The 14,976-nt window shown below is 35.3% G+C and overlaps 1 protein-coding gene and 1 pseudogene across 1 annotated transcript in view; both read right to left on the reverse strand.

The window, feature by feature from the left end:
* The window catches only part of LOC131489123 (PRELI domain-containing protein 1, mitochondrial-like), an 84,268-nt pseudogene extending 71,179 nt beyond the window's left edge, over nucleotides 1-13,089 (reverse strand).
* Nucleotides 1-14,976, reverse strand: part of NDUFAF2 (NADH:ubiquinone oxidoreductase complex assembly factor 2) — a 175,470-nt gene that overhangs the window by 160,021 nt on the left and 473 nt on the right. The gene's annotated exons all lie outside the window — the stretch shown is intronic.

Below are 14,976 nucleotides of genomic sequence, written 5' to 3' on the forward strand. Positions count from 1 at the left end.
CAGATATATTCAGAACATTCTACCCTAAAAAAAAAACAGAATACACATTCCTTTTGAGTGCACATAGAACATTCTCCAGAATAGATCACATACTAGGTCACAAATAAGGCCTCAACAAGTACAAAAAGACTGAAATCATACCATGCATATTTTCTGACCACAACACTATGAAACTTGCAGTCAACCACAAGAAAAAATTTGGAAAGACCACAAATATATGGAAGTTAAACAACATGTTACTAAAGAATAAATGAATTAACAAGGAAATTAACAAAGAAATTTTAAAAAATATACGGAAACAAATGAAAATGAAAACAAGATGGTCCAAAACCCTTGGGATGCATCAAAAGTGGTCATCAGAGGGAAGTATATAGCAACACAGGCTGAACTCAAGAAGCAAGAAAAATCTCAAACACCCTAAAGGAGGTGGAAGAAGAAAAACAAACAAAACCTAAAGCCAGCAGAAGAGGGGAAATAAAAAAGATTAAAGCATAAATAAGTGATATAGAAACAAAAAAATAGAACAGATCAATGAAACCAGCAACTGGTTCTTTGAAAAAATTATTAAAATTGATAAACCCCTAGAGACACTTATCAAAAAGAGAAGAGAAAGGACCCAAATAAATAAAATCACAAATGAGAGAGGAGAAATAACAACTACCACCACAGAAATACAACAATTACAGGTGAATGTTATGAAAAATTACATGCCACTAAATCAGACAATCTGGAAGAAATGAATAAATTCTTAGAAATATATATACCATGGGGCGCCTGGGTGGCTCAGTCGGTTAGGCGTCTGACTTCGGCCCAGGTCATGATCTCGCGGTCTGTGGGTTCGAGCCCCGCATCGGGCTCTGTGCTGACAGCTCAGAGCCTGGAGCCTGCTTTGGATTCTGTGTCTCCCTCTTTCTCTGACCCTCCCCTGTTCATGCTCTCTCTCTCTCTGTCTCAAAAATAAATAAATGTTAAAAAAAAATTAAAAAAAAAAAAAGAAATATATACACCATCAAAACTAAAACAGGAAGAAATAGAAAATTGGAACAAATGGATAACCAGCAAAGAAACTGAATCAGTAATCAAAAATCTCCCAAAAACCAAAAGTCCAGGGCCACATGGTTTCACAGAGGAATTCTACCAAATGTTTAAAGAAGAGTTAATACTTATTTTTCTCAAACTATTCAAAAAAACAGAAGTGGAGGGGCGCCTGGGTGGCGCAGTCGGTTAAGCGTCCGACTTCAGCCAGGTCACGATCTCGCGGTCCGTGAGTTCGAGCCCCGCGTCAGGCTCTGGGCTGATGGCTCGGAGCCTGGAGCCTGTTTCCGATTCTGTGTCTCCCTCTCTCTCTGCCCCTGCCCCATTCATGCTCTGTCTCTCTCTGTCCCAAAAATAAATAAAAAACGTTGAAAAAAAAAAAAAAAAACAGAAGTGGAAAAAGACTTCCAAACTCACCTCTAAGAGGCCAGCATTACCCTGATTCCAAAAACCAAAGACTCCACTAAAAAAGAGAACTACAGGCCAATATTCCATATAAACATGGATGCAAAAATTCCCAACAAATTAGCAAATTTAATCCAACAGTACATTAAAAAAATCATTCACCACGATCAAATGGGATTTATTCCTGGGTTGCAAGGGTGGTTCGCTATTTGCAAATCAATCAACGGGATACACCACCTTAATAAAAGAAAGGGTAAGAACCATATGATCCTCTCAATAGATGCAGAAAAAGCTCTTGACAAAGTATAACTTCCATTCATGATAAAAATCCTCAACAAAGTAGGGATAGTTGGAACATACTTCAACATATACAAAAAACCCACAATGAGTATCATGCTCAATGGGGAAAAATGGAGAGCGTTTCCTCTATAGTCAGGAACAAGATAGAGATGTTCACTCTCACTAGTGTTCTTGAACATAGTACTTGAAGTCCTAGCCTCAACAATCAGACAACAAAAAGAAATAAAAGGCATCCGAATCAGCAAGGAAGAAGCCAAACTTTCACTATTTGCAGGCAACATAATACTGTATGTAGAAAACCTTGAAAGACCCCACCAAAAATTGCTGGAACTGATACATGAATTGAACAACGTCACAGGATACAAAAATCAACATACAGAAATCTGTTGCATTTCCATACACCAATAATGAAGCAGCAGGAAGAGAAATCAAGGAATCGATCCCATTTGCAAATGCACTATAAACCATAAGATACCTAGGAATAAACCTGACCAAAGGGGTAAATTATCTGTACACTGAAAACTATAAAACACTGATGCAAAAAACCGAAGATGACACAAAGAAGTGGGAAAACATTGCGTGCTCATGGATTTGAAGAACAAATACTATTAAAATGTCTGTACTACCCAAAGCCATCTACATATTTAATGTAATTCCTACCAAAACACTACCAGTGTTTTTGTTTTTTTGTTTTGTTTTGTTTTTTTGCAGAGCTACAAGAAACAATCCTAAAATTTGTATGGAACTACAAAAGACCCCAAATAGCCAAAGCAATATTGAAAAAGAAAAGCAAATCTGGAGGCATCACAATTCTGGAACTCAAGAAGTTCCAGAATTTATCCAGATGGATAAAAGTTGTAGTAATCAAGACAGTGTGGCACTGGTACAGAAACAGACACATAGATCAATGGAACAGAGTAGAAAACCCAGAAATGGATCCACAACTATATGGTCAACTAAACTTAGAAAAAGCAGGAAAGAATATCCAATGGAAAAAAGACAGTTTCTTCAACAAATGCTATTGGAAAAACTGGACAGCAACATGCAAAAGAATTAAACTGGACCATTTTCTTGTACCACAAAAATAAATTCAAAATGGATGAAAGACCTAAATGTGAGACAGGAAACCATCAAAATCCTAGAGGAGAACACAGGCAGCAGCCTCCCTGACATCGGCCATATCAACTTCTTTACTACATACATCACTGGAGGCAAGAGAAACAAAAGCAAACATGAACTACTGGGATTTCATCAAGATAAAATGCTTCTGCACAGCAAAGGAAACAATCAACAAAACTAAAAGCCAACCTTCAGAATGGGAGAAGACATTTGCAAATGACATATCTGGTAAAGGGTTAGTACCCAAAATATATAAAGAATAAAAGTTAACATCCAAATCCAAAATAATCCATTGAAAAAATGGGCAGAAGACACGAATACACGTTTTTGCAAAGAAGACATCCAGATGGCTAACAGACACATGAAAAAATGCTCAATATCACTCACCATCAGGGATATACAAACCAAAACTACAGTGAGATATCACCTCACACCTGTCAGAATCGCTAAAATTAACACAGCAAACAAAAGGTATTGGTCAAGAGGCAGAGAAAGGGAAACACTCTTGCACTGTTGGTGGGTGTGCAAACTGGTGTAGCTACTCTGGAAAACAGTATGGAGGCTCCTTAAAAAGTTAAAAATAAAAGTACCCTATAATCCAGCAATTTCATTACTAGATATTTACCCAAAGCATACAAAAATACTGATTCGAAGGGATACATGCACCCAATATTTACAGAAGCGTTATCAATAATAGCCAAACTGTGAAAAGATCCCAAATGTCCATTTACTGATGGATAAAGAAGATGTGATACACACACACACACACACACACACACACACACACACACACCAGAATATTACTCAGCCATAAACACAATGAAATCTAGCCATTTGCAACAATGTGGATGGAAAGACAGTATTATGCTAAGTAAACTAAGGCAGTCAGAGAAAGACAAATACCATGATTTCACTCATGTGGAATTTAAGAAACAAAACAGATGAACATAGGGGGGAAAAGAGGCAATGCAGAAAACAGACGATTAACTACAGAGAACAAACTAAGGGTTGCTGGAAGTGAGGTGGGTGGAGGGACAGGTTAAATGTGTGAGGGGTATTAAGGAGGTCACTGGTGATGAGCAGTGGGTGTTGTGTGTAAGTGGTAAATCACTAGATTCCACACGTGAAACTAATGTAACACTGTACGTTAACTAGAATTTAAATAAAAACTTGAAAAAAAAGAGTTATGCTTTTAATAAACAAAGCATAGAAAATAAACTTTACATGATAAAAGCTGAGGGAAATGCTTCTTTAGAATCTCTAGCAAACAGTGCAGTTTGTCACTTGGACCACAAGATGGAGACACCAGTTACCTCAAAAGCAATAGATAAAAGGAAAAAAATTGCTTCTTCAGTGTTAAAATCACAAAACTAATTTAAAAAAATATATGTAATCTAAAGCCATTTTTTTTTGGAAATTTATTCTAACAATGATATAGTGAAGTGTGCTTGTGATTCTGAAGATAATTCTCTATCCAACTCCATTCAACTGTCATTTCCAAAAGCAAGCATGTCAACTCAATTTTGTAATTTTTGTGGAATAACTAACACTTAGAAAGTCTTAAAATAGCAGCTGAAATGAATTGCTGAACTGAGTAGTACTCTGAAAAGGGAGAGGGCTAAGTAAGAAAAGTAAGTTTCATCTGATTTACATTGATACAGAGAAACTGGGTTTTGCGTGAGTATTTTAATACAAATGGAGTTCATCACTAAATAACCTTGATAAATCAACAAAAGACATATTATTTTATTTTTTATAATTCTTCCACAAGTACAGTGAATAGTGACAAGTGCTAGGAATGGTGCCTAATTCACAGTATTTAATACTAATTATCATTACTGTCATTACTACTCTTAGCGTAAAGCAATTATAAAATCCTCAAAGCTTCTTTTCTCTTACATAACTAAGCCTCACTTAGAAACAGATATAATGTAGCCTGGTCACTCATTCATTATTTGTTTCCATTTCAGCTAAAAAAAAAAAAAAAAAAAATCCCCTATTTCCCTGCTAGGGAAAAGCAGAATTCAAGATTAAGGATGCTTAAGTTCATTTTAAAGCCAGTATAAAATAATGACAGGTAGGACTGTGAATACATTTCAACCTCCTATTTTTCTCTTAGATGAAAGTATTACACAGATGTGGTTCTGCTGGTATGAGGTGGGAATGCACTCAAGGACTACAGGGAAAATGTTGGTATTCTCTGTTCACCAAAATACAATTAAGTGTACATGCATGCATACACATGCAAAAGTAGGGAATTCAGTAAGCAACTGAAATAATCTCAGAGGAAAACACAATTAAGTAGTGAAATATTAAAATGAAGATCAGAAAATTAAAAGTTCAACCTTCAGACGACCCTGAGAAAACCTATATAAAAGTTCATAATTATTACCTTATATTCAACAAAATATTTTATTTTTTAAAGTACATATATTTATTTTGAGAGAGAGCAGGTGTGAGCACAAGAAGGGGAGGGGCAGAGAGAGACTCCCAAGCAGGTTCCACACTGACAACACAGAGCCTGAAGTGGGGCCTTATCCCACAAAGAGTGAGATCATGACCTGAGCAGAAATCAAGAGGCAGGTGCTTACGTGAATGAGCCACCCAGGCACCCCTCAACAAAGTATTTTAAAGTAAGTTCAACTTCTTCTAGATATCCCTAAACAGAAAGCTTGTTTTAGTTAGTATCGTAAAACATTTGAGGATAGTTTCCAATTTGATGATGTCCATGGTAATGATTACATTGTGATCTCTAACAACTCAAGATACAACGCTGCTTATTGTTCTATGGGGCGCCTGCACGGCTCAGTCAGTTAAGGGACCAACTCTTGGTTTTGGCTTAAGTCATGGGTTTGAGCCCCATGCTGGGCTCTGCACTGACAGCGGGAGTCTGCTTGGGATTCTCTCTCTACATCCCTCCCCAACTCGTACTGTTTCTGTCTTTCTCAAAACAAATAAACTTAAAAAATTTTTAAATAAAAAAGAATATTGCTTGCTGTTCTAAAAATTATATGATTTTTTTAAGTCTTCATGAATTCTTCAAAATATAATTGCCCCTTATTGTTCATTAATGACTAGGTAAAATCCATTGTGTTATTTTAAAACCCTTGTATTAAGAGACAGAAGTTTACAAAGCAGTAGTGCAGGGTTTATTTAGAAGAAAAAGTATAAATACAATTATTTTAGAGAAAAGATTCTTCCTTCTTCCTTCAAAGCAGCTCACAGAAAAATACTGAATAAACTGGCAACCTACAATTATTTTAAACAATGCTGCCACCTGCTGGAAAAATCTGAAATTTCTTCATTTCCCAAATGTTAGACTAAATACCACATTAAAGAGCTGTATCATAGTCTTCCAATTACCTAATGAAACAAGATACATCTTATTCAATAATTCTGACCATCTGATTTGTCTGATTCTAAATAACTACATCTTAATCAAGTACTAATTCATTATAGTTTTTAGTATATCTATAATTTTTTTTAATGTTTATTTTTTGAGAGAGAGAGTGTGAGCAGAGAAAGACAGAGGGAGAGTGTGAGAGAAAAAGAGAGAGAATCCAAAACAGGTTCCAGGATCAGAGCTGTAAGCACAGAGCCTGTAGTTTTTAGTATATTTAAGTGCTAAATACAAACAGGTTGAGGCAACATTATCAAAAACAACACAACTCTGTAATTATATTAAACAGTAGATGATGCAGGTTTTGAAGTTTCAGATGATGGTACCTTCATCCTTAAAGAAAAAAAAATAAGACTGGGTATCTTAACAGAAGTTTGAGGCTAGCAATAAAACTAAATTTGGAAGGTCCCTGACTAAGCTAAGTCCAAAGCGGAAGCATGCTAGAAAAGTTATGGAAAAGATACTCTTATTTATAATGAGACCATTTTAGTTCCTGAAGAATATTTGGCCATTTACCATAAATAAAAATATATATACCTTAATCACCTGATTTAAGATTTTGTAAAGCAACTTCTTTATTTCCTGTAGCTTTTAAAATCTTGCTTTGTTTTTATTTTTATGATTTGGGTCCATAAATATCTCAATTCATTGAACAGCTGTTTTGTGAGTACCTACTCTGTATCACGTAGCTTATTTAAGTACTCAGAAATCAAACAATCACCTTATGTTTAAGATGAGGATAATAATCCCTAGTTATATGAGTGTTGCATAGATGAGAAATACAGTTGGCACATGATGAATGATAATTATCATTAATGTGAGCATTACTAAAACGATTGGAAGCTACAGTAAGGTGAGAACAAAATGGAAGGAAAAAAATGTTTCTAATTTGTATTACAAATTAAAAATGTAAACTTCAGTTTAAAATAGCCTGGGTGCTATTGGGGTGCCTGGCTGTCTCAGTCAGTGGAGCATGCGACTTTTGACCTTGGGGTTTTAGGCTCAAGCCCCACACTGGGTGTAGAAATTACTTAAAAATCTTTAAAAAAAATAATAAAATAGCCATTGATTTATGTTTACTTCATTTATTTTTCAAAATATAAGGTGGGGGGTGAATGAAGCTACACTGGAAAATAGCTAAAGGTACCATCAAAAGACCAGAAACTGAGACAAATAGATATGAAATACACAAAACAGGTATGTTTTGCATAAAACAGTGTTGAATAAGTATTTGCCACATGAGAAATTAATGAATGGTACAGGATGAATTGGAAGGCAAACTTAGAAATGCTGACTGGCTTATGAATTAGCAGACATACAAGCCTCACTGGAACCATCTCTATAGATTTTCCCAAAAATTAGCTCTGAAAGAACCCCAAGGTTAGAGTAGTAGAGTTGAAAGCACAGGGCAAAAAAAATTGGTTTAAAAAAAAAAAGGTAGTAGCTGGCCTGAGATCAAAGGTGATAAAAAAAATCTGACCTGATATTGACATTCTCAAGATTCCAACTTGCAGGGGATAAAAGTAAAGCATTCTGAGTAATCAGTATAGTTCTCCCAGAAAAATGTGACCAGAGCCCTATGGGAAAACACAGGCATATGGCATTCACACAGGTATCACTTGGTACAATCACTTTCAAGTAAAATGAAGGCTATGCTGCATAAGTCATCTAAGGAGGGTGGTCAGAAATAAGAAAACATAAACAACAGAAAGCAAAAAAAATAAGATGACTGAAGTAGTACTAAATACACCACTTACTACAACAAATATAAATGGGTTAATGCCATCATTAAAAATTTTTTTAAATTTTTTTTCTACATTTGCTCCCCAAAAATCAGGGATCTGTGTGTAAAAAGGGGGGGGTGGTAATCAACATAAAAAGACAACCTACAAATTACAAAAGACTTAAAAACATATTAGCAATAATAATGTAAAGATTTTGTTTGGAGCTACATTTATACAAACTGTAAAAATAAGTAAACAAATCAATAAATTAACATGACCAGGGAAAACCAGAGAAATGTGACAAAAAGTATATTTAATGATGTTAAGAAATTGTTGATTTCTATATGAGATAATGGTTTACTGTCATATGTAAAAAGAGGAGTCTTGTGTTTAAGAGACATATACTAAGATGCTTACAGATAAATTAACATCATGTTTAGTGTTTGCTTCAAAATAAGAGGAAAGATGAGTTGAGGAAAGGGAGAAAATAAAATTTAGCTACCAAATAAATTTTGCTACCAAATAAAATTTAGCTACCAAATAAATTTAGCTACCAAATAAAATTTGGTAACTGTTGCAAATGAATGATGGGTACATGGAAGTTTGTTTTATCCTTTTCTCTATATGTCTGGAATATTTCATAATTCGACAGTTAAAAATAAACTAAAAGATAAATACAACAGAAATGATTTTCAGGCTAGAAAATCCAACTACTGTAATATTCTTTTTAAAAAAGGAAACACATATAAATAATATAAAGTACTCTATTTTATTTTATTTTATTTTAAGCTTCTTTATTTTGAGAGAGAGCATGCATAAAGAAATGGCAGAGAGAGAAGAAGAGAGAGGATCCCAAGCAGGGTCCATGCTGTCAGCACAGAGCTCGGTGCGGGGCTTGATCCAATGAACTGTGAGATTATGACCTGAGCTGAAACCTAGAGTCGATCTTAACCAACCAAGCCACCTAGGCCCCCTAAAATATCCTTCAATTTTAATTAAAATTCAATTTTAGATTGATGAACCTCAATTCAAAATTACTACTTTTAAGGTTTGGTGTATACTTCCTCTGATTTGGCTTCTCAGAAGTGTTTGAGAACTCCAAATTTAAAAGACTTTTTTTTAACCAGAAAGCTTGACATATAAAATTCAGTGGATAAAGAACATGTGGCACATACACACACACACACACACAATGGAATTATTACTCAGCCATCAAAAAGAATGAAATCTTGTCATGTGCAAGGATGTAGACGGAACTAGAAAGTATTATCCTGAGCAAAATAGGTCAATCTGAGAAAGACAAATACCATATGATTTAACTCATATGTGTAATTTAAGAAGCAAAACAGATGAACATAGGGGAAGGGGGAGAAGAGGGAAGAGATAAACAAACCACAAGAGACTCCTAAAGATCAAACTGAGGGTTGATGGAGAGAGGTAGGTGAGAGATGAGCTAGATGAGTGATGTGTATTAAAGAGGGCACGTGGTATGATGAGCACTGGATGTTGTATGTAAGTGATGAATCACTGAAATCTACTCCTTAAACCAATATTGTACTGTATGTTAACTACCTAAAATAAATAAAAAAAAGAAATATAAATTTCAGGAAATGTTGGGGTGCCTGGGTGGCTCGGTTGAGTACCCGACTCTTAATTTCAGCTCAGGTCATGATCCCAGGGTTGTGGGATCCAGACCTGTGTCCAGCTCTATGCTGAGCGTGAAGCCAGCTTAAGATTCTCTCTCTTTCCCTCTGCCCCTCTCCCCTGAGCTCTCTCTCTCTCACTCTAAAATTTAAAAAATTCAGGAAATGTTATTATAAATTCTGTATTTAGCACACTGATAATATGTGTGAGTCTAAATGTATCCATATAAATTAGAAAGTATATAAAATATAATTTGGCAGTAAAATGCTTTCATGAAAATCTTAGCACAAATTTTTCTTTGCTCACAAGTTTCATAAATGTTCAAATAATGCTTCATTAAAAAACTGAGAACAAAATGAAAAAAATCTTTTGGAATGTAAAATTTTCTAATAAAATTTTGAAGAGATTTATTTCATAATTATTTAAATATGACAATTTTAAAATCACTGCTAGTAGCCTAGTATAACAATTCACTATGCAAAAAGCCCTAATGAGGGTCATACAGTTTTTAAAAATGTATCCCCAAAATAAATCTACCTACCACGTCTGATGAAACATTTGTCCTGGATTCTAAAAGAAGACGTCAACGTTACCTACTGCCCATTGCTATCCCTGCCTTGGCCCCCAACCAATTCTGTTTTGGGAACATCAACTAAACTCAGTATTATAAACAGTAACAAACTAGATACAACTCTTAAATGGCTGTATTCAATCAAGTTTATTTTTTTCTGAATGCTGAAAAGTAAATAACTATTATCTGATTCAACTCCCTGGTAAAAATCATGTAAACTTTCAGGTTTGATTTCTATTAATATAAATATCTATGCTTCTTACAAAATTATTGATCTACAGATTAGATTATAAACAAATGTCACTTTCAGGATAGACTTAAAGGTCATGAATGTCAGCCAGGTAGTTTGGATCTATTCCTCCTGGATGGAGAAACCACTAAAATGATAGCATTTCTAAATACGTGTCTCTTAATCTGATCTTGTTATTACTCTCTCCCTGCTTGAATAAACATCCCTACAGTTTTAATGATCACCTATATAAAAGTGGCTTCCAAATCTGTATTTTAATCACTAACATCTTTGGAGCTGCAGATCTGAGTATAAAATTGCCTGATTATACAGTTGTCCTATTATAACAAACAAACTCCATTTACTCTTTGACCACCCCCAACCCAAAGCCTACTTCTCTATTTGCATGTGTCCCTATTAGCCTCTATTTGCATGAATCAGTACACCACAATCCACCAGCTCTCCAGAATTAAAACAAAATCATCTTTGGCCTCTCATCTTTTCTTTCCCCTTCCACCAGTCTAAGTCATTGTTAAGTTTAAAAGTTTTGCTAAATCAAAACTTTTCTTTCCATTCACATCACTTCAGTCTCATAAGAGCTCTTTCCAGGATCAAGGTCAATCTAGAAATGCTCCCATCAAATAGTATTTCAGCTCCTCCCTCTCCCCTCTAGCTCACCTTCTACAGGGCTTTCAGAGTCATTTCTCCAGCAGCTCTTATCATGTCCCAAGCTTTTCAATGGCTACCTAACAGCTACAGAATAAAGTGCAAACTTCAAACTTAGAGTATTCAAGACGTTTTAGTATCTGACCCTGTCTATCCCCTCACTAGCTTTCTCTAGTTCTACACTGAAGTCCACTAGCATGGGACTACCTTCTAATGTCTGTGGTATTTCCTACCCCTTCCAAGCCCTGACAGAGGAAGCTCTTAAACCACTCTTTCTGAAATTGTATTTATCATTCAAGGTGCTGATCAAATGTGTTCAGCTCCTTATCTCCCTAAATTCTCTTGGCTACAATTAAACACAAGGCACTCTCTTCCTTTTATAACATAGCTCTAATGGTCTGAAAGTTATTTCTTATAAAAAAGATAAACATGTCCCCTCTGACCTGAGTTCTAATTTAAATGTCTACACAGATGAGCCTAATCTTTTTCTGTACAACAATCTTCCAAATATGTGAAGCTACTCCTAAATCTTCTCTTCACAGGATAAATCTCCTCAAGACTCACAGCTAATAGTCATAGATATGATTTCTAGAAATTTTCATCATTTTCACTACCTCTGTCTGGACACTCTGGATCTCTCCTGAAGTGTGATATCCAGAGCCAAACACAATACTTCAAACATTGTTTTTTGCAAATTATGCATGATATTCATCTTCCTCCCCAAATTTGGACATTCACAATGTCTATTAGCAAATTAACAACTCAAAATAGTCTTTCAGTAATAAACTTGTCATTTTTAACCGGTTGCGGATTTTTAATAAATGAGCAAAAGATAAAGGTGAAAATAATAAAACAAGGTTCAAAGAGGTTCTAGTCAGAATCGAGTATACAAGAATTTACTTTAGGAAGAAACTCCTTTTGAAACATGAGATAAATGAAACTAGATGGATAAAAAAGCAGAGATACTATAAATAAAAAGGGTGCAACATCAAAGAAAATTTCTACACAAAGTTTATTTGGGGACTCTTTTGCTAAGTACTCCACCATAAAGCAAGCAAACTTTCAATAAAAATATGTTAATTAACATCTTTTAATTAAAAAATGCCAACTAATAATGCTACATTCACAATCTTCTTATCCTGAAATGCCAAAATGCGTTTTAAAAAGTTAAAATTTCAACAATAAATTCTAAACTTAAATTCAACTGACTGGACAATACTCAAGAGATCTATTTTAAATTGCATAACTATCTTTGCTCTCATTAAATAATATCCTATGTGGAAAATACAGTAGTTCTTTAATGACTGGCACCACACTAATTAACTGAACTAAAAGAAAAAAGTCATTTCCTCTAAAGAGTTCTTAAATACTCTTCAATGATCATGTTAAATGCTCAACAATTTATTCAATTCAAAGAAAACTCAAGGAGACCTCTAAAGTGCTGTCTTTTATACAAAGGAAATAAGAAAGTTCAATGATTCATTTTCTGAAAACTTGCTTTAAAACAAACTCAGGATCTTTCCCCTTGATTTACAGTGGAAGGCTTAGGAAATGTGTAATGATATTGACAGAATGTAATGTGTATCTGTGCCACAGGCCTAAAATACCTAAGAACTGAATGACACAGATATATCATATAGCAGTATACAATGATTCTCCTACATCATCAATAAAATCCTAATTTTCTCACAACCAAGAGTACATGAATTTGAAATATCAAGCTGATAGAAGTATAAATTTATAAGCACTTTGGAAAACAATCTGGTGTTATAAGATGGTTAAAGACCAACATATCCCCTGACTCACTAATTATGTTCTTAGAATACATGATTTTTTACATTTTAATATTTCTTCAATGATATTATATTTTCACTGAAATGATACAATGAAGTTGATACAAAATTATAATAAAACCTTGGTTTGCAAGCATAATTCATTCCAGAAACATACTTGTAATGCAAAGCACTTGCATATCAAAGCGAATTTTAAGAACCATCGGCGTTGTGAAAATGTGACATTCAGCATCACGTACTACTCATATTGCAAGGCATCACTCATTTATCATGTTAAAATTTATTAGAAATTTTGCTTGTCTTGCAGAACACTTGCAGAACAAGTTAGTCCCAATCCAAGGTTTTCCTGTATTTTTAATGGTCGCAAGATTTGAACAGATATTTCAGTAAAGATCTGTGGATGCCAAATAAGCACATAAAAAGATTCTCAACATTATCAGTCATTAGGAAGATAAAAATCAAAACCACAAAGAGACACCACTATGCAACTAATAGAATGGATAAAATAAAAATAAGTAATAACAACAACAAAAACCTGACAATACCAGGTGTTACTGAGGAGTGTAACTAGAATTTTCTTAACATTGCTGGCAGGAATGTAAAATAGTATAGGCAATTTGGAAAAGTGAGGTAGTTTCTTATAAAGGTATATACACATGCACACAACTCAGCAATCTCACGCCTACGTATTTACACAAGAGAAATGGAAAATGATTCACATAAAATCCTGTATGTGAATGTTTATAGAAGCTTTCTTCACAATCACCAAAAACTAGAAACAACCCAAGTCCTTTGAGTAGTGAATGGATAAACTGTGGTACACCATCAAAGAAATACTACTTAGCAATTAAAAGGAACAACTACAGACACATGGATGAATCTTAACTGTATTATACTGTGTGAAATAAGCTAGACTTGAAGGACTACATCCTATGTAATTTCATGTATATAACATTCTCGAAAAGGCAAAATTATAGGGACCTAAAACAGATCAGTGATTGCCAAGGGCTGGTTATGGGGTGAAGGAATGAACTTCTAAGGGGTAGAGGGAATTTGGGAAGTGACAGAACCATTCCATATCTTCATTGTGTGATAGCTATGGGACTCTATGAATTTATCAAAAAACATAAAACCATACACCAAAAAGGATGGGTGTTACTGTATGTAAATTATACTTTAAAAAAGTCAACTGATGTTCTGCATATTTAATGTTCCTGACAACTTATGGAAAAGAAAAATCTTTCTTCTGCTTGCAGTCTGTGAAGAAAGACCATCAACATGCTACGTAGTTTCTTTGTGGACTTTGAGTCACTTTGAGTGATAAATCATGGAAAGCACTTTACATGTGCTCTAAGAGAAAGTAAGGAAGAAGTAATTCCCTTTGACTAGAGTTAAAGGAAATGAATGGAACACAATTTAGTAAAATTCTTAGTGTTTCTCAATGCAACATTATCGTCTCTAACTTTCAGATGAGGAGAATGAGACTTGGGAGGACAAATATTTCGTCCGTGTTCCCTCAGCTATTAGGTATCAGGGCCGAAATTGTAATCCAAGCCCATCCGACCCCAAAACCTGAGATCTTTCGCATTGCGATGATGGAACAACACTGAAGAGGTTATCACGGCTGCTACGTGACGGGATTTCAACAGACAGGAACGTCCCCTAACTTTCCAAACAACACTACTTCGTATGAATCTTAACAAACACCACGGCTAGTGCAATGACCTTGAAGTGAGCTCTACGGGGTTTTGGAGTGCAAATTCGTGGGGAAGGTAACATGAAGCCTTGTGAGGATCTCTCACGGTGCGCAGACCTACTTCTGATACGTTGGAGTAAGGTGACGCATGTGGCCAGCGCCCGAGCAGCTGAAAAAGGTAAACACCAAAACGAAAAAGCCGAGGCGCTCAAGATAGCACCGCTTCAATTAGAGAACGCTGGCCTGATCGCAAGGAGAGCACAAGAGGAGGAAAAGCTACTTTCCTGCCCTCCCAAGGCCCTCTGGTAAAAGACCTCCGTGGACTTGTCCCTGTCTGCGTCGCCCAAAGACCAGGACCAGGGCCGGGGCGTCCTCCGCCTGTGAGCTCTCTGCG

The sequence above is a fragment of the Neofelis nebulosa genome, chromosome 1 (genome assembly GCF_028018385.1).
Source record: "Neofelis nebulosa isolate mNeoNeb1 chromosome 1, mNeoNeb1.pri, whole genome shotgun sequence".
NCBI lineage: Eukaryota > Metazoa > Chordata > Mammalia > Carnivora > Felidae > Neofelis > Neofelis nebulosa.